This window comes from Conger conger, chromosome 10 (genome assembly GCF_963514075.1).
Source record: "Conger conger chromosome 10, fConCon1.1, whole genome shotgun sequence".
Taxonomy (NCBI): domain Eukaryota; kingdom Metazoa; phylum Chordata; class Actinopteri; order Anguilliformes; family Congridae; genus Conger; species Conger conger.
Window position 1 is genome coordinate 3,579,067 of NC_083769.1, and position 23,810 is coordinate 3,602,876.

The 23,810-nt window shown below is 45.6% G+C and overlaps 12 non-coding genes across 12 annotated transcripts; all 12 read right to left on the bottom strand.

The window, feature by feature from the left end:
- Window positions 1–821: 821 nt before the first annotated feature.
- Window positions 822–893, bottom strand: trnah-gug (transfer RNA histidin (anticodon GUG)). Its single transcript has one exon. It is a non-coding gene; the product is annotated as a tRNA-His (tRNA).
- Window positions 894–1,892: 999 nt separating this feature from the next.
- trnah-gug (transfer RNA histidin (anticodon GUG)) lies at window positions 1,893–1,964 on the bottom strand. Its single transcript has one exon. It is a non-coding gene; the product is annotated as a tRNA-His (tRNA).
- Window positions 1,965–2,965: 1,001 nt separating this feature from the next.
- On the bottom strand, window positions 2,966–3,037 carry trnah-gug (transfer RNA histidin (anticodon GUG)). Its single transcript has one exon. It is a non-coding gene; the product is annotated as a tRNA-His (tRNA).
- A 2,072-nt stretch (window positions 3,038–5,109) lies between these two features.
- Window positions 5,110–5,181, bottom strand: trnah-gug (transfer RNA histidin (anticodon GUG)). The gene has a single exon. It is a non-coding gene; the product is annotated as a tRNA-His (tRNA).
- Window positions 5,182–6,182: 1,001 nt separating this feature from the next.
- On the bottom strand, window positions 6,183–6,254 carry trnah-gug (transfer RNA histidin (anticodon GUG)). Its single transcript has one exon. It is a non-coding gene; the product is annotated as a tRNA-His (tRNA).
- Window positions 6,255–8,326: 2,072 nt separating this feature from the next.
- On the bottom strand, window positions 8,327–8,398 carry trnah-gug (transfer RNA histidin (anticodon GUG)). Its single transcript has one exon. It is a non-coding gene; the product is annotated as a tRNA-His (tRNA).
- A 1,001-nt stretch (window positions 8,399–9,399) lies between these two features.
- trnah-gug (transfer RNA histidin (anticodon GUG)) lies at window positions 9,400–9,471 on the bottom strand. The gene has a single exon. It is a non-coding gene; the product is annotated as a tRNA-His (tRNA).
- Window positions 9,472–10,472: 1,001 nt separating this feature from the next.
- On the bottom strand, window positions 10,473–10,544 carry trnah-gug (transfer RNA histidin (anticodon GUG)). The gene has a single exon. It is a non-coding gene; the product is annotated as a tRNA-His (tRNA).
- Window positions 10,545–11,543: 999 nt separating this feature from the next.
- On the bottom strand, window positions 11,544–11,615 carry trnah-gug (transfer RNA histidin (anticodon GUG)). The gene has a single exon. It is a non-coding gene; the product is annotated as a tRNA-His (tRNA).
- Window positions 11,616–12,616: 1,001 nt separating this feature from the next.
- trnah-gug (transfer RNA histidin (anticodon GUG)) lies at window positions 12,617–12,688 on the bottom strand. The gene has a single exon. It is a non-coding gene; the product is annotated as a tRNA-His (tRNA).
- A 1,001-nt stretch (window positions 12,689–13,689) lies between these two features.
- trnah-gug (transfer RNA histidin (anticodon GUG)) lies at window positions 13,690–13,761 on the bottom strand. Its single transcript has one exon. It is a non-coding gene; the product is annotated as a tRNA-His (tRNA).
- A 992-nt stretch (window positions 13,762–14,753) lies between these two features.
- Window positions 14,754–14,825, bottom strand: trnah-gug (transfer RNA histidin (anticodon GUG)). Its single transcript has one exon. It is a non-coding gene; the product is annotated as a tRNA-His (tRNA).
- Between the last annotated feature and the right edge of the window lie 8,985 nt (window positions 14,826–23,810).

The following is a 23,810-nucleotide window of genomic DNA, read 5'->3' on the forward strand; positions in this document are numbered from 1 at the left end:
TGCAATACCAGGGGTCGGCAACTCTGGTCCTGGACAGCCACAGAGTGTGCTGATTTTTCTTGTCATCTTAAAATCAGCAATCGATTCACACCCAACAAGAAAGGTGAGCTGAGTTAACTGTAATTAACTGCTTTCCTTGACCAATTAAGAGCTGAGTAACAATAAGAACCACAACACCCTGCAGCCCCCAAGCACCAGCCAGGGTTGCCCACCCCTGCACTATAAAATCACGGCCAAATACCAGTGACTTATCCAAACAAGACATCCCCACAAAAGCTGTCAAAAATAGCGGGAAAATTGATGGTGACAAATGAAGTAAGAAGCATTGCTTTTGTCAAATTATTCTTCGTCGTATTACTATAGCGAATGAAATATTGATTGAACTCGCATTTCAAATGGGTGTTCACTTGCTCTATTCAGCAGCAACGACCTTGGCCTGCCATCCTAGTTCCTGAGAAAATTACACTTTCACCAGCTAGCATGAAATGGCGACATTAACCCATGGATTATAGGAAATACTGTAATCAAGGGTTTCTGACATGCCCTCTTTCTTTCTCTTAGTACCACAGGTACTACGGTCACAATTACTGACTCCGCCTCCGCACGCAGCAACATATTGGTTGTCACTGGATGGTCGAACTAGAAAGGAGGTAAGTCCTGCCCCGTTATGAACGTGCGTCATGTTAATTCGAACCATGTGGACCATTCAAGGGAACGTGGCGGCCAATAGCTTTCCGATGCTGACGTTGTTTATTCCTTTCATGGCTTCTTCTAATGACAGCCCAAAAACAACCCCCATGGCCGTGTCAGGAGTTCTATCCTGCCGTGACCCGGATTCGAACCGGGGTTGCTGCGGCCACAACGCAGAGTACTAACCACTATACGATCACGGCGTACTACTGGGGGCCTGACAGTAGAGGCACGCCCATACAGCAGCTCCCTCGAAGCGGTGAGCAAATTGTACACTGATGCAGAAAAATGAAGCGGGAAGCATTTCTTCAAGCTGTTATTTTACTGCCGATTGTCAAGAGCAGAGTCATTCAAAATTAGAGCACAGGCTAGAGTACTAACTGCAATACCAGGGGTCGGCAACTCTGGTCCTGGACAGCCGCAGAGTGTGCTGATTTTTCTTGTCATCTTAAAATCAGCAATCGATTCACACCCAACAAGAAAGGTGAGCTGAGTTAACTGTAATTAACTGCTTTCCTTGACCAATTAAGAGCTGAGTAACAATAAGAACCACAACACCCTGCAGCTCTCAAGCACCAGCCAGGGTTGCCCACCCCTGCACTAAAAAATCACGGCCAAATACCAGTGACTTATCCAAACAAGACATCCCGACAAAAGCTGTCAAAAATAGTGGGAAAATTGATGGTGACAAATGAAGTAAGAAGCATTGCTTTTGTCAAATTATTCTTCGTCGTATGACTATAGCGAATGAAATATTTATTGAACTCGCATTTCAAATGGGTGTTCACTTGCTCGATTCAGCAGCAACAACCTTGGCCCTCCATCCTAGTTCCTGAGAAAATTACACTTTCACCAGCTAGCATGAAATGGCGGCATTAACCCATGGATTATAGGAAATACTGTAATCAAGGGTTTCTGACATGCCGTCTTTCTTTCTCTTAGTACCACAGGTACTACGGTCACAATTACTGACTCCGCCTCCGCACTCAGCAACATATTGGTTGTCACTCGATGGTCGAACTAGAAAGGAGGTAAGTCCTGCCCCGTTATGAACGTGCGTCATGTTAATCCGAACCATGTGGACCATTCAAGGGAACGTGGCGGCCAATAGCTTTCCTATGCTGACGTTGTTTATTCCTTTCATGGCTTCTTCTAATGACAGCCCAAAAACAACCCCCATGGCCGTGTCAGGAGTTCTATCCTGCCGTGACCCGGATTCGAACCGGGGTTGCTGCGGCCACAACGCAGAGTACTAACCACTATACGATCACGGCGTACTACTGGGGGCCTGACAGTAGAGTCACACCCATACAGCAGCTCCCTCGAAGCGGTGAGCAAATTGTAATCTGATGGAGAAAAATGAAGCGGGAAGCATTTCTTCAAGCTGTTATTTTACTGCCGATTGTCAAGAGCAGAGTCATTCAAAATTAGACCACAGGCTAGAGTACTAACTGCAATACCAGGGGTCGGCAACTCTGGTCCTGGACAGCCGCAGAGTGTGCTGATTTTTCTTGTCATCTTAAAATCAGCAATCGATTCACACCCAACAAGAAAGGTGAGCTGAGTTAACTGTGTAATTAACTGCTTTCCTTGACCAATTAAGAGCTGAGTAACAATAAGAACCAGAACACCCTGCAGCTCTCAAGCACCAGCCAGGGTTGCCCACCCCTGCACTAAAAAATCACGGCCAAATACCAGTGACTTATCCAAACAAGACATCCCGACAAAAGATGTCAAAAATAGCGGGAAAATTGATGGTGACAAATGAAGTAAGAAGCATTGCTTTTGTCAAATTATTCTTCGTCGTATTACTATAGCGAATGAAATATTTATTGAACTCGCATTTCAAATGGGTGTTCACTTGCTCGATTCAGCAGCAACAACCTTGGCCTGCCATCCTAGTTCCTGAGAAAATTACACTTTCACCAGCTAGCATGAAATGGCGGCATTAACCCATGGATTATAGGAAATACTGTAATCAAGGGTTTCTGACATGCCGTCTTTCTTTCTCTTAGTACCACAGGTACTACGGTCACAATTACTGACTCCGCCTCCGCACTCAGCAACATATTGGTTGTCACTCGATGGTCGAACTAGAAAGGAGGTAAGTCCTGCCCCGTTATGAACGTGCGTCATGTTAATCCGAACCATGTGGACCATTCAAGGGAACGTGGCGGCCAATAGCTTTCCTATGCTGACGTTGTTTATTCCTTTCATGGCTTCTTCTAATGACAGCCCAAAAACAACCCCCATGGCCGTGTCAGGAGTTCTATCCTGCCGTGACCCGGATTCGAACCGGGGTTGCTGCGGCCACAACGCAGAGTACTAACCACTATACGATCACGGCGTACTACTGGGGGCCTGACAGTAGAGTCACACCCATACAGCAGCTCCCTCGAAGCGGTGAGCAAATTGTAATCTGATGGAGAAAAATGAAGCGGGAAGCATTTCTTCAAGCTGTTATTTTACTGCCGATTGTCAAGAGCAGAGTCATTCAAAATTAGACCACAGGCTAGAGTACTAACTGCAATACCAGGGGTCGGCAACTCTGGTCCTGGACAGCCGCAGAGTGTGCTGATTTTTCTTGTCATCTTAAAATCAGCAATCGATTCACACCCAACAAGAAAGGTGAGCTGAGTTAACTGTGTAATTAACTGCTTTCCTTGACCAATTAAGAGCTGAGTAACAATAAGAACCAGAACACCCTGCAGCTCTCAAGCACCAGCCAGGGTTGCCCACCCCTGCACTATAAAATCACGGCCAAATACCAGTGACTTATCCAAACAAGACATCCCCACAAAAGCTGTCAAAAATAGCGGGAAAATTGATGGTGACAAATGAAGTAAGAAGCATTGCTTTTGTCAAATTATTCTTCGTCGTATTACTATAGCGAATGAAATATTTATTGAACTCGCATTTCAAATGGGTGTTCACTTGCTCGATTCAGCAGCAACAACCTTGGCCTGCCATCCTAGTTCCTGAGAAAATTACACTTTCACCAGCTAGCATGAAATGGCGGCATTAACCCATGGATTATAGGAAATACTGTGATCAAGGGTTTCTGACATGCCCTCTTTCTTTCTCTTAGTACCACAGGTACTACGGTCACAATTACTGACTCCGCCTCCGCACGCAGCAACATATTGGTTGTCACTCGATGGTCGAACTAGAAAGGAGGTAAGTCCTGCCCCGTTATGAACGTGCCTCATGTTAATCCGAACCACGTGGACCATTCAAGGGAACGTGGCGGCCAATAGCTTTCCTATGCTGACGTTGTTTATTCCTTTCATGGCTTCTTCTAATGACAGCCCAAAAACATCCCCCATGGCCGTGTCAGGAGTTCTATCCTGCCGTGACCCGGATTCGAACCGGGGTTGCTGCGGCCACAACGCAGAGTAGTAACCACTATACGATCACGGCGTACTACTGGGGGCCTGACAGTAGAGGCACGCCCATACAGCAGCTCCCTCGAAGCGGTGAGCAAATTGTACACTGATGCAGAAAAATGAAGCGGGAAGCATTTCTTCAAGCTGTTATTTTACTGCCGATTGTCAAGAGCAGAGTCATTCAAAATTAGAGCACAGGCTAGAGTACTAACTGCAATACCAGGGGTCGGCAACTCTGGTCCTGGACAGCCGCAGAGTGTGCTGATTTTTCTTGTCATCTTAAAATCAGCAATCGATTCACACCCAACAAGAAAGGTGAGCTGAGTTAACTGTAATTAACTGCTTTCCTTGACCAATTAAGAGCTGAGTAACAATAAGAACCACAACACCCTGCAGCTCTCAAGCACCAGCCAGGGTTGCCCACCCCTGCACTAAAAAATCACGGCCAAATACCAGTGACTTATCCAAACAAGACATCCCGACAAAAGCTGTCAAAAATAGTGGGAAAATTGATGGTGACAAATGAAGTAAGAAGCATTGCTTTTGTCAAATTATTCTTCGTCGTATGACTATAGCGAATGAAATATTTATTGAACTCGCATTTCAAATGGGTGTTCACTTGCTCGATTCAGCAGCAACAACCTTGGCCCTCCATCCTAGTTCCTGAGAAAATTACACTTTCACCAGCTAGCATGAAATGGCGGCATTAACCCATGGATTATAGGAAATACTGTAATCAAGGGTTTCTGACATGCCGTCTTTCTTTCTCTTAGTACCACAGGTACTACGGTCACAATTACTGACTCCGCCTCCGCACTCAGCAACATATTGGTTGTCACTCGATGGTCGAACTAGAAAGGAGGTAAGTCCTGCCCCGTTATGAACGTGCGTCATGTTAATCCGAACCATGTGGACCATTCAAGGGAACGTGGCGGCCAATAGCTTTCCTATGCTGACGTTGTTTATTCCTTTCATGGCTTCTTCTAATGACAGCCCAAAAACAACCCCCATGGCCGTGTCAGGAGTTCTATCCTGCCGTGACCCGGATTCGAACCGGGGTTGCTGCGGCCACAACGCAGAGTACTAACCACTATACGATCACGGCGTACTACTGGGGGCCTGACAGTAGAGTCACACCCATACAGCAGCTCCCTCGAAGCGGTGAGCAAATTGTAATCTGATGGAGAAAAATGAAGCGGGAAGCATTTCTTCAAGCTGTTATTTTACTGCCGATTGTCAAGAGCAGAGTCATTCAAAATTAGACCACAGGCTAGAGTACTAACTGCAATACCAGGGGTCGGCAACTCTGGTCCTGGACAGCCGCAGAGTGTGCTGATTTTTCTTGTCATCTTAAAATCAGCAATCGATTCACACCCAACAAGAAAGGTGAGCTGAGTTAACTGTGTAATTAACTGCTTTCCTTGACCAATTAAGAGCTGAGTAACAATAAGAACCAGAACACCCTGCAGCTCTCAAGCACCAGCCAGGGTTGCCCACCCCTGCACTAAAAAATCACGGCCAAATACCAGTGACTTATCCAAACAAGACATCCCGACAAAAGATGTCAAAAATAGCGGGAAAATTGATGGTGACAAATGAAGTAAGAAGCATTGCTTTTGTCAAATTATTCTTCGTCGTATTACTATAGCGAATGAAATATTTATTGAACTCGCATTTCAAATGGGTGTTCACTTGCTCGATTCAGCAGCAACAACCTTGGCCTGCCATCCTAGTTCCTGAGAAAATTACACTTTCACCAGCTAGCATGAAATGGCGGCATTAACCCATGGATTATAGGAAATACTGTAATCAAGGGTTTCTGACATGCCGTCTTTCTTTCTCTTAGTACCACAGGTACTACGGTCACAATTACTGACTCCGCCTCCGCACTCAGCAACATATTGGTTGTCACTCGATGGTCGAACTAGAAAGGAGGTAAGTCCTGCCCCGTTATGAACGTGCGTCATGTTAATCCGAACCATGTGGACCATTCAAGGGAACGTGGCGGCCAATAGCTTTCCTATGCTGACGTTGTTTATTCCTTTCATGGCTTCTTCTAATGACAGCCCAAAAACAACCCCCATGGCCGTGTCAGGAGTTCTATCCTGCCGTGACCCGGATTCGAACCGGGGTTGCTGCGGCCACAACGCAGAGTACTAACCACTATACGATCACGGCGTACTACTGGGGGCCTGACAGTAGAGTCACACCCATACAGCAGCTCCCTCGAAGCGGTGAGCAAATTGTAATCTGATGGAGAAAAATGAAGCGGGAAGCATTTCTTCAAGCTGTTATTTTACTGCCGATTGTCAAGAGCAGAGTCATTCAAAATTAGACCACAGGCTAGAGTACTAACTGCAATACCAGGGGTCGGCAACTCTGGTCCTGGACAGCCGCAGAGTGTGCTGATTTTTCTTGTCATCTTAAAATCAGCAATCGATTCACACCCAACAAGAAAGGTGAGCTGAGTTAACTGTGTAATTAACTGCTTTCCTTGACCAATTAAGAGCTGAGTAACAATAAGAACCAGAACACCCTGCAGCTCTCAAGCACCAGCCAGGGTTGCCCACCCCTGCACTATAAAATCACGGCCAAATACCAGTGACTTATCCAAACAAGACATCCCCACAAAAGCTGTCAAAAATAGCGGGAAAATTGATGGTGACAAATGAAGTAAGAAGCATTGCTTTTGTCAAATTATTCTTCGTCGTATTACTATAGCGAATGAAATATTTATTGAACTCGCATTTCAAATGGGTGTTCACTTGCTCGATTCAGCAGCAACAACCTTGGCCTGCCATCCTAGTTCCTGAGAAAATTACACTTTCACCAGCTAGCATGAAATGGCGGCATTAACCCATGGATTATAGGAAATACTGTGATCAAGGGTTTCTGACATGCCCTCTTTCTTTCTCTTAGTACCACAGGTACTACGGTCACAATTACTGACTCCGCCTCCGCACGCAGCAACATATTGGTTGTCACTCGATGGTCGAACTAGAAAGGAGGTAAGTCCTGCCCCGTTATGAACGTGCCTCATGTTAATCCGAACCACGTGGACCATTCAAGGGAACGTGGCGGCCAATAGCTTTCCTATGCTGACGTTGTTTATTCCTTTCATGGCTTCTTCTAATGACAGCCCAAAAACATCCCCCATGGCCGTGTCAGGAGTTCTATCCTGCCGTGACCCGGATTCGAACCGGGGTTGCTGCGGCCACAACGCAGAGTAGTAACCACTATACGATCACGGCGTACTACTGGGGGCCTGACAGTAGAGTCACACCCATACAGCAGCTCCCTCGAAGCGGTGAGCAAATTGTACACTGATGGAGAAAAATGAAGCGGGAAGCATTTCTTCAAGCTGTTATTTTACTGCCGATTGTCAAGAGCAGAGTCATTCAAAATTAGAGCACAGGCTAGATTACTAACTGCAATACCAGGGGTCGGCAACTCTGGTCCTGGACAGCCGCAGAGTTTGCTGATTTTTCTTGTCATCTTAAAATCAGCAATCGATTCACACCCAACAAGAAAGGTGAGCTGAGTTAACTGTAATTAACTGCTTTCCTTGACCAATTAAGAGCTGAGTAACAATAAGAACCACAACACCCTGCAGCTCTCAAGCACCAGCCAGGGTTGCCCACCCCTGCACTATAAAATCACGGCCAAATACCAGTGACTTATCCAAACAAGACATCCCGACAAAAGCTGTCAAAAATAGCGGGAAAATTGATGGTGACAAATGAAGTAAGAAGCATTGCTTTTGTCAAATTATTCTTCGTCGTATTACTATAGCGAATGAAATATTTATTGAACTCGCATTTCAAATGGGTGTTCACTTGCTCGATTCAGCAGCAACAACCTTGGCCTGCCATCCTAGTTCCTGAGAAAATTACACTTTCACCAGCTAGCATGAAATGGCGGCATTAACCCATGGATTATAGGAAATACTGTAATCAAGGGTTTCTGACATGCCCTCTTTCTTTCTCTTAGTACCACAGGTACTACGGTCACAATTACTGACTCCGCCTCCGCACGCAGCAACATATTGGTTGTCACTGGATGGTCGAACTAGAAAGGAGGTAAGTCCTGCCCCGTTATGAACGTGCGTCATGTTAATCCGAACCATGTGGACCATTCAAGGGAACGTGGCGGCCAATAGCTTTCCTATGCTGACGTTGTTTATTCCTTTCATGGCTTCTTCTAATGACAGCCCAAAAACATCCCCCATGGCCGTGTCAGGAGTTCTATCCTGCCGTGACCCGGATTCGAACCGGGGTTGCTGCGGCCACAACGCAGAGTACTAACCACTATACGATCACGGCGTACTACTGGGGGCCTGACAGTAGAGTCACACCCATACAGCAGCTCCCTCGAAGCGGTGAGCAAATTGTACACTGATGGAGAAAAATGAAGCGGGAAGCATTTCTTCAAGCTGTTATTTTACTGCCGATTGTCAAGAGCAGAGTCATTCAAAATTAGAGCACAGGCTAGATTACTAACTGCAATACCAGGGGTCGGCAACTCTGGTCCTGGACAGCCGCAGAGTTTGCTGATTTTTCTTGTCATCTTAAAATCAGCAATCGATTCACACCCAACAAGAAAGGTGAGCTGAGTTAACTGTGTAATTAACTGCTTTCCTTGACCAATTAAGAGCTGAGTAACAATAAGAACCACAACACCCTGCAGCTCTCAAGCACCAGCCAGGGTTGCCCACCCCTGCACTATAAAATCACGGCCAAATACCAGTGACTTATCCAAACAAGACATCCCCACAAAAGCTGTCAAAAATAGCGGGAAAATTGATGGTGACAAATGAAGTAAGAAGCATTGCTTTTGTCAAATTATTCTTCGTCGTATTACTATAGCGAATGAAATATTTATTGAACTCGCATTTCAAATGGGTGTTCACTTGCTCGATTCAGCAGCAACAACCTTGGCCTGCCATCCTAGTTCCTGAGAAAATTACACTTTCACCAGCTAGCATGAAATGGCGGCATTAACCCATGGATTATAGGAAATACTGTAATCAAGGGTTTCTGACATGCCCTCTTTCTTTCTCTTAGTACCACAGGTACTACGGTCACAATTACTGACTCCGCCTCCGCACGCAGCAACATATTGGTTGTCACTGGATGGTCGAACTAGAAAGGAGGTAAGTCCTGCCCCGTTATGAACGTGCGTCATGTTAATCCGAACCATGTGGACCATTCAAGGGAACGTGGCGGCCAATAGCTTTCCTATGCTGACGTTGTTTATTCCTTTCATGGCTTCTTCTAATGACAGCCCAAAAACAACCCCCATGGCCGTGTCAGGAGTTCTATCCTGCCGTGACCCGGATTCGAACCGGGGTTGCTGCGGCCACAACGCAGAGTACTAACCACTATACGATCACGGCGTACTACTGGGGGCCTGACAGTAGAGGCACGCCCATACAGCAGCTCCCTCGAAGCGGTGAGCAAATTGTAATCTGATGGAGAAAAATGAAGCGGGAAGCATTTCTTCAAGCTGTTATTTTACTGCCGATTGTCAAGAGCAGAGTCATTCAAAATTAGAGCACAGGCTAGAGTACTAACTGCAATACCAGGGGTCGGCAACTCTGGTCCTGGACAGCCGCAGAGTGTGCTGATTTTTCTTGTCATCTTAAAATCAGCAATCGATTCACACCCAACAAGAAAGGTGAGCTGAGTTAACTGTGTAATTAACTGCTTTCCTTGACCAATTAAGAGCTGAGTAACAATAAGAACCACAACACCCTGCAGCTCTCAAGCACCAGCCAGGGTTGCCCACCCCTGCACTATAAAATCACGGCCAAATACCAGTGACTTATCCAAACAAGACATCCCCACAAAAGATGTCAAAAATAGCGGGAAAATTGATGGTGACAAATGAAGTAAGAAGCATTGCTTTTGTCAAATTATTCTTCGTCGTATTACTATAGCGAATGAAATATTTATTGAACTCGCATTTCAAATGGGTGTTCACTTGCTCGATTCAGCAGCAACAACCTTGGCCTGCCATCCTAGTTCCTGAGAAAATTACACTTTCACCAGCTAGCATGAAATGGCGGCATTAACCCATGGATTATAGGAAATACTGTGATCAAGGGTTTCTGACATGCCCTCTTTCTTTCTCTTAGTACCACAGGTACTACGGTCACAATTACTGACTCCGCCTCCGCACGCAGCAACATATTGGTTGTCACTGGATGGTCGAACTAGAAAGGAGGTAAGTCCTGCCCCGTTATGAACGTGCGTCATGTTAATCCGAACCATGTGGACCATTCAAGGGAACGTGGCGGCCAATAGCTTTCCTATGCTGACGTTGTTTATTCCTTTCATGGCTTCTTCTAATGACAGCCCAAAAACAACCCCCATGGCCGTGTCAGGAGTTCTATCCTGCCGTGACCCGGATTCGAACCGGGGTTGCTGCGGCCACAACGCAGAGTACTAACCACTATACGATCACGGCGTACTACTGGGGGCCTGACAGTAGAGTCACACCTATACAGCAGCTCCCTCGAAGCGGTGAGCAAATTGTACACTGATGGAGAAAAATGAAGCGGGAAGCATTTCTTCAAGCTGTTATTTTACTGCCGATTGTCAAGAGCAGAGTCATTCAAAATTAGAGCACAGGCTAGATTACTAACTGCAATACCAGGGGTCGGCAACTCTGGTCCTGGACAGCCGCAGAGTGTGCTGATTTTTCTTGTCATCTTAAAATCAGCAATCGATTCACACCCAACAAGAAAGGTGAGCTGAGTTAACTGTAATTAACTGCTTTCCTTGACCAATTAAGAGCTGAGTAACAATAAGAACCACAACACCCTGCAGCCCTCAAGCACCAGCCAGGGTTGCCCACCCCTGCACTATAAAATCACGGCCAAATACCAGTGACTCATCCAAACAAGACATCCCCACAAAAGCTGTCAAAAATAGCGGGAAAATTGATGGTGACAAATGAAGTAAGAAGCATTGCTTTTGTCAAATTATTCTTCGTCGTATTACTATAGCGAATGAAATATTGATTGAACTCGCATTTCAAATGGGTGTTCACTTGCTCGATTCAGCAGCAACAACCTTGGCCTGCCATCCTAGTTCCTGAGAAAATTACACTTTCGCCAGCTAGCATGAAATGGCGGCATTAACCCATGGATTATAGGAAATACTGTAATCAAGGGTTTCTGACATGCCCTCTTTCTTTCTCTTAGTACCACAGGTACTACGGTCACAATTACTGACTCCGCCTCCGCACGCAGCAACATATTGGTTGTCACTTGATGGTCGAACTAGAAAGGAGGTAAGTCCTGCCCCGTTATGAACGTGCGTCATGTTAATCCGAACCATGTGGACCATTCAAGGGAACGTGGCGGCCAATAGCTTTCCTATGCTGACGTTGTTTATTCCTTTCATGGCTTCTTCTAATGACAGCCCAAAAACAACCCCCATGGCCGTGTCAGGAGTTCTATCCTGCCGTGACCCGGATTCGAACCGGGGTTGCTGCGGCCACAACGCAGAGTACTAACCACTATACGATCACGGCGTACTACTGGGGGCCTGACAGTAGAGTCACGCCCATACAGCAGCTCCCTCGAAGCGGTGAGCAAATTGTACACTGATGGAGAAAAATGAAGCGGGAAGCATTTCATCAAGCTGTTATTTTACTGCCGATTGTCAAGAGCAGAGTCATTCAAAATTAGAGCACAGGCTAGAGTACTAACTGCAATACCAGGGGTCGGCAACTCTGGTCCTGGACAGCCGCAGAGTGTGCTGATTTTTCTTGTCACCTCAAAATCAGCAATCGATTCACACCCAACAAGCAAGGTGAGCTGAGTTAACTGTGTAATTAACTGCTTTCCTTGACCAATTAAGAGCTGAGTAACAATAAGAACCACAACACCCTGCAGCTCTCAAGCACCAGCCAGGGTTGCCCACCCCTGCACTATAAAATCACGGCCAAATACCAGTGACTTATCCAAACAAGACATCCCCACAAAAGCTGTCAAAAATAGCGGGAAAATTGATGGTGACAAATGAAGTAAGAAGCATTGCTTTTGTCAAATTATTCTTCGTCGTATTACTATAGCGAATGAAATATTGATTGAACTCGCATTTCAAATGGGTGTTCACTTGCTCGATTCAGCAGCAACAACCTTGGCCTGCCATCCTAGTTCCTGAGAAAATTACACTTTCACCAGCTAGCATGAAATGGCGGCATTAACCCATGGATTATAGGAAATACTGTAATCAAGGGTTTCTGACATGCCCTCTTTCTTTCTCTTAGTACCACAGGTACTACGGTCACAATTACTGACTCCGCCTCCGCACGCAGCAACATATTGGTTGTCACTGGATGGTCGAACTAGAAAGGAGGTAAGTCCTGCCCCGTTATGAACGTGCGTCATGTTAATCCGAACCATGTGGACCATTCAAGGGAACGTGGCGGCCAATAGCTTTCCTATGCTGACGTTGTTTATTCCTTTCATGGCTTCTTCTAATGACAGCCCAAAAACAACCCCCATGGCCGTGTCAGGAGTTCTATCCTGCCGTGACCCGGATTCGAACCGGGGTTGCTGCGGCCACAACGCAGAGTACTAACCACTATACGATCACGGCGTACTACTGGGGGCCTGACAGTAGAGGCACGCCCATACAGCAGCTCCCTCGAAGCGGTGAGCAAATTGTACACTGATGGAGAAAAATGAAGCGGGAAGCATTTCTTCCAGCTGTTATTTTACTGCCGATTGTCAAGAGCAGAGTCATTCAAAATTAGACCACAGGCTAGAGTACTAACTGCAATACCAGGGGTCGGCAACTCTGGTCCTGGACAGCCGCAGAGTGTGCTGATTTTTCTTGTCATCTTAAAATCAGCAATCGATTCACACCCAACAAGCAAGGTGAGCTGAGTTAACTGTGTAATTAACCGCTTTCCTTGACCAATTAAGAGCTGAGTAACAATAAGAACCAGAACACCCTGCAGCTCTCAAGCACCAGCCAGGGTTGCCCACCCCTGCACTATAAAATCACGGCCAAATACCAGTGACTTATCCAAACAAGACATCCCCACAAAAGCTGTCAAAAATTGGGGGAAAATTGATGGTGACAAATGAAGTAAGAAGCATTGCTTTTGTCAAATTATTCTTCGTCGTATTACTATAGCGAATGAAATATTTATTGAACTCGCATTTCAAATGGGTGTTCACTTGCTCGATTCAGCAGCAACAACCTTGGCCTGCCATCCTAGTTCCTGAGAAAATTACACTTTCACCAGCTAGCATGAAATGGCGGCATTAACCCATGGATTATAGGAAATACTGTAATCAAGGGTTTCTGACATGCCCTCTTTCTTTCTCTTAGTACCACAGGTACTACGGTCACAATTACTGACTCCGCCTCCGCACGCAGCAACATATTGGTTGTCACTCGATGGTGGAACTAGAAAGGAGGTAAGTCCTGCCCCGTTATGAACGTGCGTCATGTTAATCCGAACCATGTGGACCATTCAAGGGAACGTGGCGGCCAATAGCTTTCCTATGCTGACGTTGTTTATTCCTTTCATGGCTTCTTCTAATGACAGCCCAAAAACAACCCCCATGGCCGTGTCAGGAGTTCTATACTGCCGTGACCCGGATTCGAACCGGGGTTGCTGCGGCCACAACGCAGAGTACTAACCACTATACGATCACGGCATACTACTGGGGGCCTGACAGTAGAGTCACACCCATACAGCAGCTCCCTCGAAGCGGTGAGCAAATTGTAAACTGATGGAGAAAAATGAAGCGGGAAGCATTTCTTCAAGCTGTTATTTTACTGCCGATTGTCAAGAGCAGAGTCATTCAAAATTAGAGCACAGGCTAGAGTACTAACTGCAATACCAGGGGTCGGCAACTCTGGTCCTGGACAGCCGCAGAGTGTGCTGATTTTTCTTGTCATCTTAAAATCAGCAATCGATTCACACCCAACAAGCAAGGTGAGCTGAGTTAACTGTGAGCTGAGTTAACCAATTAAGAGCTGAGTAACAATAAGAACCACAACACCCTGCAGCTCTCAAGCACCAGCCAGGGTTGCCCACCCCTGCACTATAAAATCACGGCCAATTACCAGTGACTTATCCAAACAAGACATCCCCACAAAAGCTGTCAAAAATAGCGGGAAAATTGATGGTGACAAATGAAGTAAGAAGCATTGCTTTTGTCAAATTATTCTTCGTCGTATTACTATAGCGAATGAAATATTTATTGAACTCGCATTTCAAATGGGTGTTCACTTGCTCGATTCAGCAGCAACAACCTTGGCCTGCCATCCTAGTTCCTGAGAAAATTACACTTTCACCAGCTAGCATGAAATGGCGGCATTAACCCATGGATTATAGGAAATACTGTAATCAAGGGTTTCTGACATGCCCTCTTTCTTTCTCTTAGTACCACAGGTACTACGGTCACAATTACTGACTCCGCCTCCGCACGCAGCAACATATTGGTTGTCACTCGATGGTCGAACTAGAAAGGAGGTAAGTCCTGCCCCGTTATGAACGTGCGTCATGTTAATCCGAACCATGTGGACCATTCAAGGGAACGTGGCGGCCAATAGCTTACCTATGCTGACGTTGTTTATTCCTTTCATGGCTTCTTCTAATGACAGCCCAAAAACAACCCCCATGGCCGTGTCAGGAGTTCTATCCTGCCGTGACCCGGATTCGAACCGGGGTTGCTGCGGCCACAACGCAGAGTACTAACCACTATACGATCACGGCGTACTACTGGCCTGACTGTAGAGGCACGCCCATACAGCAGCTCCCTCGGCTCATACTGCCGATTGTCAAGAGCAGAGTCATTCAAAATTAGAGCACAGGCTAGAGTACGAACTGCAATACCAGGGGTCGGAAACTCTGGTCCTGGACAGCCGCAGAGTGTGCTGATTTTTCTTGTCATCTTAAAATCAGCAATCGATTCACACCCAACAAGCAAGGTGAGCTGAGTTAACTGTGAGCTGAGTTAACCAATTAAGAGCTGAGTAAAAATAAGAACCAGAACACCCTGCAGCTCTCAAGCACCAGCCAGGGTTGCCCACCCCTGCACTATAAAATCTCGGCCAAATACCAGTGACTTCCAGTGACATCCCGACAAAAGCTGTCAAAAATTGCTCAGTGGTACAAAGTACTCTTTTCAGATGAAAGTTAATTTTGTATTTCATTTTGAAATCAAGGTCTCAGAGTGGAGAGGCACAGAATCCACGTTGCTTGAAGTCCAGTGTGAAGTTTCCACAGTCAGTGAGGATTTGGGGTGCCATGTCATCTGCTGTTGTTGATCCACTGTGTTTTATCACGTCCAGAGTGAACGCAGCCATCTACCAGGAGATTTTAGAGCACTTCATGCTTCCATCTGCTGACAAGCTTCTCTGAGATGCTGATTTCCTTTCCCTGCAGGACTTGGCACCTGCCTACAGTGCCAAAACTACTAGTAACTGGTCTGCTGACCATGGTATTACTGTGCTTGATTGGCCAGCCAACTCGCCTGACCTGAACCCCATCTGACTTCGGGGAATCTACAGGGTATTGTCAAGAGGAAGATGAGAGACACCAGACCCAACAATACAGATGAGTCGAAGGCCACTATCAAAGCAACCTGGCCTTCCATAACACCTCAGCAGTGCCACAGGCTGATTGCCTCCATGCCATGCCGCATTGATGCAGTAATTTGTGCAAAAGGAGCCCCGACCAAGTATTGAGTGCATAAATAAACATACTTTTCAGAAGAGAAGTGCATTTTTTCCACTTGCCGCGTGTAGTTGAAGACCTCCAGAGAGCTTATGTATTGTTTCAGTTTTTTTTGCGTGTGAGCATTAGGTAATAAGGAAACCTTGTTAGTCTATCAGCTGTTTTGTTAGTCAAATTGCCGTGTTAGTTAGACCAGGTGTGTCGCATTTTGTTATTAGTTAGCGAATCTAGTGTGTTTTTCACCAGCCGCCGGCAGTTTAGCTTTTTTCCACTAGCCGCGTGAAGTTGAAGACCTCCAGAGAGCTTAAGTATTGTTTCTGTGTTTTCAACACAGTCAACCACTCCATCCTCTTAGCCTCCCTGGCATCTCCAGGGATCTGTGGCACAGCCTTAGAGTGGATTAAATCTTATCTCTCTGGCCGGTCCTCCCAGGTGTCCTGGGCTGGAAGAGTGTCAACCCCTCGCCCCCTTGTTACAGGAGTCCCCCAGGGCTCAGTCCTCGGGCACCTCCTCTTCTCCATTTACACAAGATCCCTTGGCCCCATTATCTCTGCTCATGGCATCTCATATCATTGTTATGCCGATGACACCCAACTCTTTCTCTCCTTTCCCCCATCAGACACACAGGTCTCTACCCTTATCTCCGCCTGCCTGAGAGACATCCAGAGCTGGATGGGCAACCACCATCTAAAGCTCAACCCAGGTAAGACGGAGGTAATCTTCATCCCTGTTCTAACCTCTCCCTTCTCCGACTTTCCCATCTCACTCAGGGATACCACAGTGACCTCATCCCCTAGTGCAAGAAACCTTGGAGTGGTGATGGACAACAGGCTGTCCTTCTCCGAGAACATCGCAACGGTGACCCGGGCGTGCAGGTTCTTCCTGTACAACATCCGGAGAATCCGACCCTTTCTCACCACCTACTCCACTCAGCTCGTTGTCCAAGCAATGGTCCTGTCCCGCCTGGACTATTGCAATTCTCTGCTGGCTGGCCTTCCAGCATCTGCCATCAGACCCCTACAACTGATCCAGAATGCTGCAGCCCGTCTGGTATTCAATGTTCCCAGACATTCACATGTCACCCCCCTGCTCAGCAACCTCCACTGGCTACCTGTTATGGCCCGCATCAAATTTAAAACTTTGGTGCTCGCATACCAGGCAGTTAAGGGATCTGCCCCTGTATATATTCAATCCCTTATCAAGACCTATACACAAACAAGACCCCTCTGTTCTGCCACTTTGTGCCGTCTGGCGCCTCCCCCTCGCCACACCTGCACTTCACGATCACGACTGCTGTCTGTCCTGGTCCCACGGTGGTGGAATGACCTCCCGGTGGATGTCAGAACAGCAGAGTCTCTGACCTCCTTCAAGCGCAGACTGAAGACTCATCTCTTCAGGCTACACCTTTCCCTCCCTAACTCACCACCATGATTAGCCTTAGACTGTAATGGCACTTATGTATAGATTGTATAGATATTGTTACTTGTATATATTCATCCCTGCTAATACCTCTCCCCATCTGGATCTCTCCATTTCCCTCGGGGATACCACACTCACCCAGTGCAAGGAACCTCGGCGTGGTGATGGACAGCAGACTGTCCCTTTCCGAGAACATTGCGGCGGTGACCCGGTCATGCAGGTTCTTCCTATACAACATATGGGGAATCCGCCCCTTTCTCACCCCCTACTCGACCCAGCTCCTGGTCCAAGCGATGGTTCTGTCCCGCCTGGACTACTGCAATTCCCTCTTGGCTGGCCTCCCAGCGTCCGCCATCAGACCCCTCCAACTTATCCAGAATGCAGCAGCTCGTCTGGTTTTCCACCTTCCCAAATACTCACACGTCACCCCCCTGCTTACTTCCCTCCACTGGCTGCCTGTCATGGCTCGCATCAAATTCAAATCATTGGTGCTAGCCTTCCAAGCAGTTAAGGGGTCTTCCCCAGCTTATCTACAAAAAATCATCACACCCTACACCCCTGCCAGACCTCTTCGTTCAGCCTCCACAGGCCGCTTGGCACCTCCCCCTCTCCGAACCTCCACCTCACGCTCACGACTACTGTCTGTTCTGGCTCCACGGTGGTGGAATGAACTCCCCATTGAGGTCAGAACTGTAGAATCTCTCCCCACCTTCAAGCGCAAACTGAAGACGCACCTCTTCAAGCAGCACCTCTCCCCACCCCTCCCTACCTCCCTGTGAACCTTAATTTGTCATGGTGGGAGGTAGTGACCGATTGGGGCCACCAGGGGGCAGGGGGCTCATTGCTTTCACCTGGTCCTCATTAGTGCCAGGGAAGCGTTCCCCCTGAGAGTATTTAAGGGCAGTGGTGACATTCGATCGACGCTTTGGTGCCCACTGTTCGCTCTGGCACAAAGCTGGTATGCACAAGGTAGACTCAGAGCTGGTTGAGTCAGGTAATGTGCTGGTTAGTGTTTCTGACGAACTTAAAAAGAAAAGGTAAGGAAGGTGTTCAGTTTGTTAGTGTGTGTTCACGGCTGACACCTTCCTATATGTTCTTTGTTTTCGTTCTCTTTTATTTTTTGTGCTGGGGTGAGCCGGTGGTAGAGGGACGGTGTATTTTGGTTTGTGTTTTTCTCCTGAGCTGCAACTCAAGGTTTTATTTTCCTGCCTTGTCTTTTGCTAGGTTGTACTTTTATTTTATCCCCGGTCCGGGGATTTCAGTGCTCTACTTAAGCACTTATTTTGGTTGGGTTTTGGTTTAGGTTTTTTTAAATTTATTTTTTTAGACCTTTTTTCAGCTTTATTGGACAGTATATAGTCTAGAGAGACAGGAAGAAAGGAGGCGAGAGAGAGGGAAAGACATGCAACAAATGTCAGACGGTCAGACGGTCGGATTCGAACCGCCAACGTCGCAGCTCGCAATGAGCATGCGGTCAGTGCTCTACAGGCTGCGCCACGTTTTTTAAGGGTTGTTTTATTTTCTCATAGCCGTTTTGGGCTTTATATTCTGATTCGAACTGAGTTTTCATCCGTGTTATTTTCTGTTCCTCCCTCTGTTCCAGGAGTATTCCCCATTTGTATTTGTACACCCCAGTTCCTTTTCTCTTCCAGGATTTTGTGGCGAACACACCAGCGTGTTCGCTTATATGGGTTTACCTTTAGTCGGGTCTGGCTCTCCGCCCATCCTCGACATTACATAATTGTTGTCTTTGTGATTTACTTTGTGTTTCGGTATTTTTAGTTGGCTAGGTAAGCAGTATTTGGATAGTTAATTTTGGTCACTTTTGTTTGTTGTTTGTTTGTTTATTTGTTGTTTAAAAAAATAAATAATAATAATAATAAAAAAATTAGGCCCTGGTCCTTATCTTTGTTGTACGGGTAGCAATTGAAATTGTACTTCCCTCTAGGGTCTTTCAGCGCACCTATCCCTGGTTATGGGTATGCACTTTGTTGTACGTCGCTCTGGATAAGAGCGTCTGCCAAATGCCAATAATGTAATGTAATGTAATGTATAGATATTGTTGTTTTTTATTGGGTGTTGAATTGTTGTACTCAGGGTATTGTAGCTGCCAACTGCGGTATGCTAGTTTGGAAGTTGATTGTACTCTTCAAGGGTTCTGATTATCTGTATGTTTACACTAGGACTCGGAACTGTACTGTCCTCTCAGGTCCTCTACGCACTTATACTTGTGTTTGATCTGCTCTGGATAAGAGTGTCTGCTAAATGCCATGTAATGTAATGTAATTATAAATCCTTTTTTTTGATTGGTCTTATGTAATATTCTAATATTTTGCTTATTGCTGTAAGCCATAATCATCAAGATTAAAACAAAAAAAGGCTTGATATTTCAAAAGTATTGGAACAGCAAGGCCAATTCTGTTGTTTTTACAAAACATTGAACACATTTAGGGTTGATATAAAAAGATGAACATGAGACAAGAGCACATAATTTTATTGTCAGTTATATAGACCTAGATGTGTTAAACTACTTAGAACGTAGCACCTTTGGTAGACCACCCTATTTTTTAGTAGAGAAGGAGTATTGAAACACTGAGTATTTCGGTAAATGAAAGTAAATAACACTTAATATTTGGTAGCATATCCCTTGCTTGCAATAACTGAATGAAGCCTCTGACCCATTGACATCACATGAAATGCATACTCAACTGGTGTGGTGATTGACTTGGCCAGTCTAAAACCTTCCACTTTTTCAGCCATCGGACGCTGAGAGAACAAATCCATTGTCATTAATGACCACTGTAGTGATCGCTTCACATTCGATGGCAGTGTCAAAGTTACAGAATTGCTGAGGTTCATTTCTCGATGGTTGACACATGCATTCATTCCCATATAGTGAATTGATTTTAATGAGAAAAGTAGTTGTACTGCTTGTTTTTGTTATTTAACTCCATACAAATTATAAAGTGGGCAGCTATTCACGTCAGCTACATCATCACAGTCTGACATTTAGCTAGCAAGCTAAATTAGCTGGTTACAACTGAACCAGAGCATCGTTGCTTAATCTCACAAATGAAACCATCGTAGCTGTCGACATCCAATGTAACGTGAGCTCGCAAAACATAACAGTAGGCTGTCAGATTTATTAATGATGGCGATGGCTGCAATGGAGCCGGTAGAATGTCAAAATGATGGCTGATGGCGATTGCAAAGCTAACTTTCACCAAAGTGATATGTGATTTATAATCGGGTCCTTTTTTCTAATCTTCAGTATCTCTGAACATCACAGACATGACAGTTAAGGAAGCTTCATAAAAGAACAAGACATCAAATGTCGAGGACCCGGCCCTAGGCCCCCCTGATGAGAGATTGACAGGGATGGGTTAGGCAGGAATGCATTGTTAACCCCTCGCACACGCCATTGAGGTGGTAGCAAGAAAAATATGCGGTTCAGAGCTAATGAGCAGCCCTAATTGTCAGCAGAGGAGTCTGAAGTCGGGGGACTTTGGAGGAGATTCAACATGCTGAGCGAGCAGTCGGGGAATACCCCAACCCTACAGGGGAGGAGCACAATGCCTGGCTAAAGCAAAAAGATGAGGAAAACAATATAGATGATGGGGAAATGATAATTTGATAATTTATGGGATAGATTCAAAGGACTGACTGTAGAGGAGTTGGGTGATGAATTACACTCAGCTATTAATTGGATGTCCTTTGTAGATTTCTTAAGGCGCCACAAGAAAGTGCACCTGAAGAATGTATTGAGCTGGTGGAAGGCACTTACTGCTGGCTTGTATGAAGTCAAAGTGTGGAGAAAGTCAAGGAGAGACTATGAAATTGAGACAGATACCAGTGATGAATAGGTTCCTTAAAAAAAATTACAAAAGAGCTAGTGTTTTTCCACTCATATACTAAGATGGTGGAAACTCCCAACCGGAGGGGTATATGAGATAAAGTATTGGGGAAACTCCCTTTAAGGTATGGGGAAATGACAGTGAGACAAATAAAAGTGATGAATATGTTCATTTAAAAAAGTTGCATAAGAGATAAATGTCTTTCCACTCGGTATACTGGGGACATTTCTTATCAAAAAAAGGTACACTTTTATACAAGTTAAAAATATATAAGGAGTAAGCTTTTAGACGTTAAAAAAACAGAAAAAAGAAGAAGAAAGAAGAGAGAAGAAAAAACCCTCTTAGGATTTCGCTGTTGAAGATATCTAAGGGCTGTTGAGGAGAGAGCAACGCAGGACAGCTGTAGTCAAGCTGAAGTGGTGCGCTCCCTCTGCGCGCCACTCCAGGATATGGATATGGAGAACAGAGTGACGTACGTGGTGCGGACTCAGCCCAAGAGTTGTGGCAACAGGACTGATGTCGAAAGAGCAATGCAGAACAACTATAATCAAGCTTGAGTGGTAATTATAATCTATATTACTTGTAGAAGTAGGAAAAGTAGCACATAGAAGTTCAACGTTATAAGTTTCCTTTTATTTTTATGTCTTTTATTTTTCATTAAGATACTATATAAGGTAGAAAAATGTAGAGAAGTTTTTAGAGTTTAGATGCACCTCGCTGCTCACTCGAGTACTCTGGATAACAACCGTTTAATCTCTGCAGTTTGGTGGAGTTTAATGTTATCTCGCTCGCTCACTCGAGTGCTCTGGATAACAACCATTTAATCTATGCAGTTTGGTGGAGTTTAATGTTATCTCGCTGCTCACTCGAGTACTCTGGATAAGAGCACCTGTGAAATGCCAATAATGATTCTCAGTATTTAAGGGGGGAGATATTATAACTGTGGTGGGTTATGTATTCTGTTGAATTTACTAAAGATCACACGAGTAATGAGGGTCGAATTGCGTGTGAAATTTCTCTGCCTCTGTAGAGCAGGCGTAAAGCGAGGTGCAAGACAGAGACACGGGTATAGGCTTCGAAGATGCACTGAAATAATCTTTGCAACTGTCGGGCACCAGAACACTGAACTCAATAGCAAGACCAGACACGATGAAATCCTGGTAAAAGTCTTTATTAGATTTTGGGCAGATCAGACAGGCAGGGGTCGGTAACCAGCAAACAGGAATGGCAAGGAATCAGTCAAAGGTTCAGAATACAAGCAAACAGTAACAACACAGGTAATCCAGAAAATAGGTAAGCCCAGAGGGTACAAATATACAAAAACGCTAATGACTTAAACAGAAAACAGATAACAGGAAACACAGAACCTGACAAGAATCACACTATTGGGGAAAAGAAACAAGGAAATCACCTGCGACTTCTGTGTCCAGCCATACAAATAATCACTCATTGCAACGTTCCATCTCGCATTTAATTCAAACAACGGTAGCCACCACAGCTGGAATATGTACACATTTCGTCCTGCACAGGATACACTTTTATGTGGCAGCCGACTCAGGGATATTGTCACACGCAGTGAAGATAATTAATCAATGCACAACAACTGCGCTGTTTAAGATCTGTCTCTTTCGCAACATGTGGTTTGTAGGCAGTCCCATTCACTGGTTGCGTAATGAGCTGTAGCCTCAGAAGACTTTCCTTTCAGGCAGACTGCGCCCACACCAACACACTCTTGTCAGGCCACGTTTTGCGCTGAGAGCTTTGTTTACGTAAATCTGGCCCTTTGATTGATGTAAATGGTTGGAATTTATATAGCGCCTTTATCCAAAGTGTTGTACAATTGATGCTTCTCATTCACCCATTCATGCACACACTCATACACCAACAGCGATTGGCTGCCATGCAAGGCACCAACCAGCTCGTCAGGAGCATTTATAGGTTAGGTGTCTTGCTCAGGGACACTTCGACACACCCAGGCAACTCGAACCAGCAACCCTTCAACTGCCAGATGACTGCTCTTATCACATGAGCAAATGTCTCCCATGTGAATGTGATGTGATGTGAATTGGACCAATATTTATAGAGAAAATGACAAATTAATGCACAACATCCCTGTGTTTCGGAAGACCGTTTTAGCTCACGATGGTCCGAGCACCTATTCACTCTGTTATGCAGGCTCTGTATTAGCTCACGATGGTCCAAGCACCTATTCACTCTGTTATGCAGGCTCTGTATTAGCTCACGATGGTCCGAGCACCTATTCACTCTGTTATGCAGGCTCTGTATTAGCTCACGATGGTCCGAGCACCTATTCACTCTGTTATGCAGGCTCTGTATTAGCTCACGAAGGTCCGAGCACCTATTCACTCTGTTATGCAGGCTCTGTATTAGCTCACGATGGTCCGAGCACCTATTCACTCTGTTATGCAGGCTCTGTATTAGCTCACGATGGTCCGAGCACCTATTCACTCTGTTATGCAGGCTCTGTATTAGCTCACGATGGTCCGAGCACCTATTCACTCTGTTATGCACACAGCTTCCCCACCACATTGGAGCACCGTTACCATGTCACTGTATGCGGATGGTGTATGCGACTCGTACCAAGTTTTTAGGAAAATGGAAGTAATTAGACTTTACACACGCACAACAACCTGAAAGTAGATTTTTTTTTTTTTTTGGTTACAAACTAATAATGTGTTTTTCCTATTTTTTTAGTTTGGCACTAGAGAAAATGACTAAGACGTGGCGG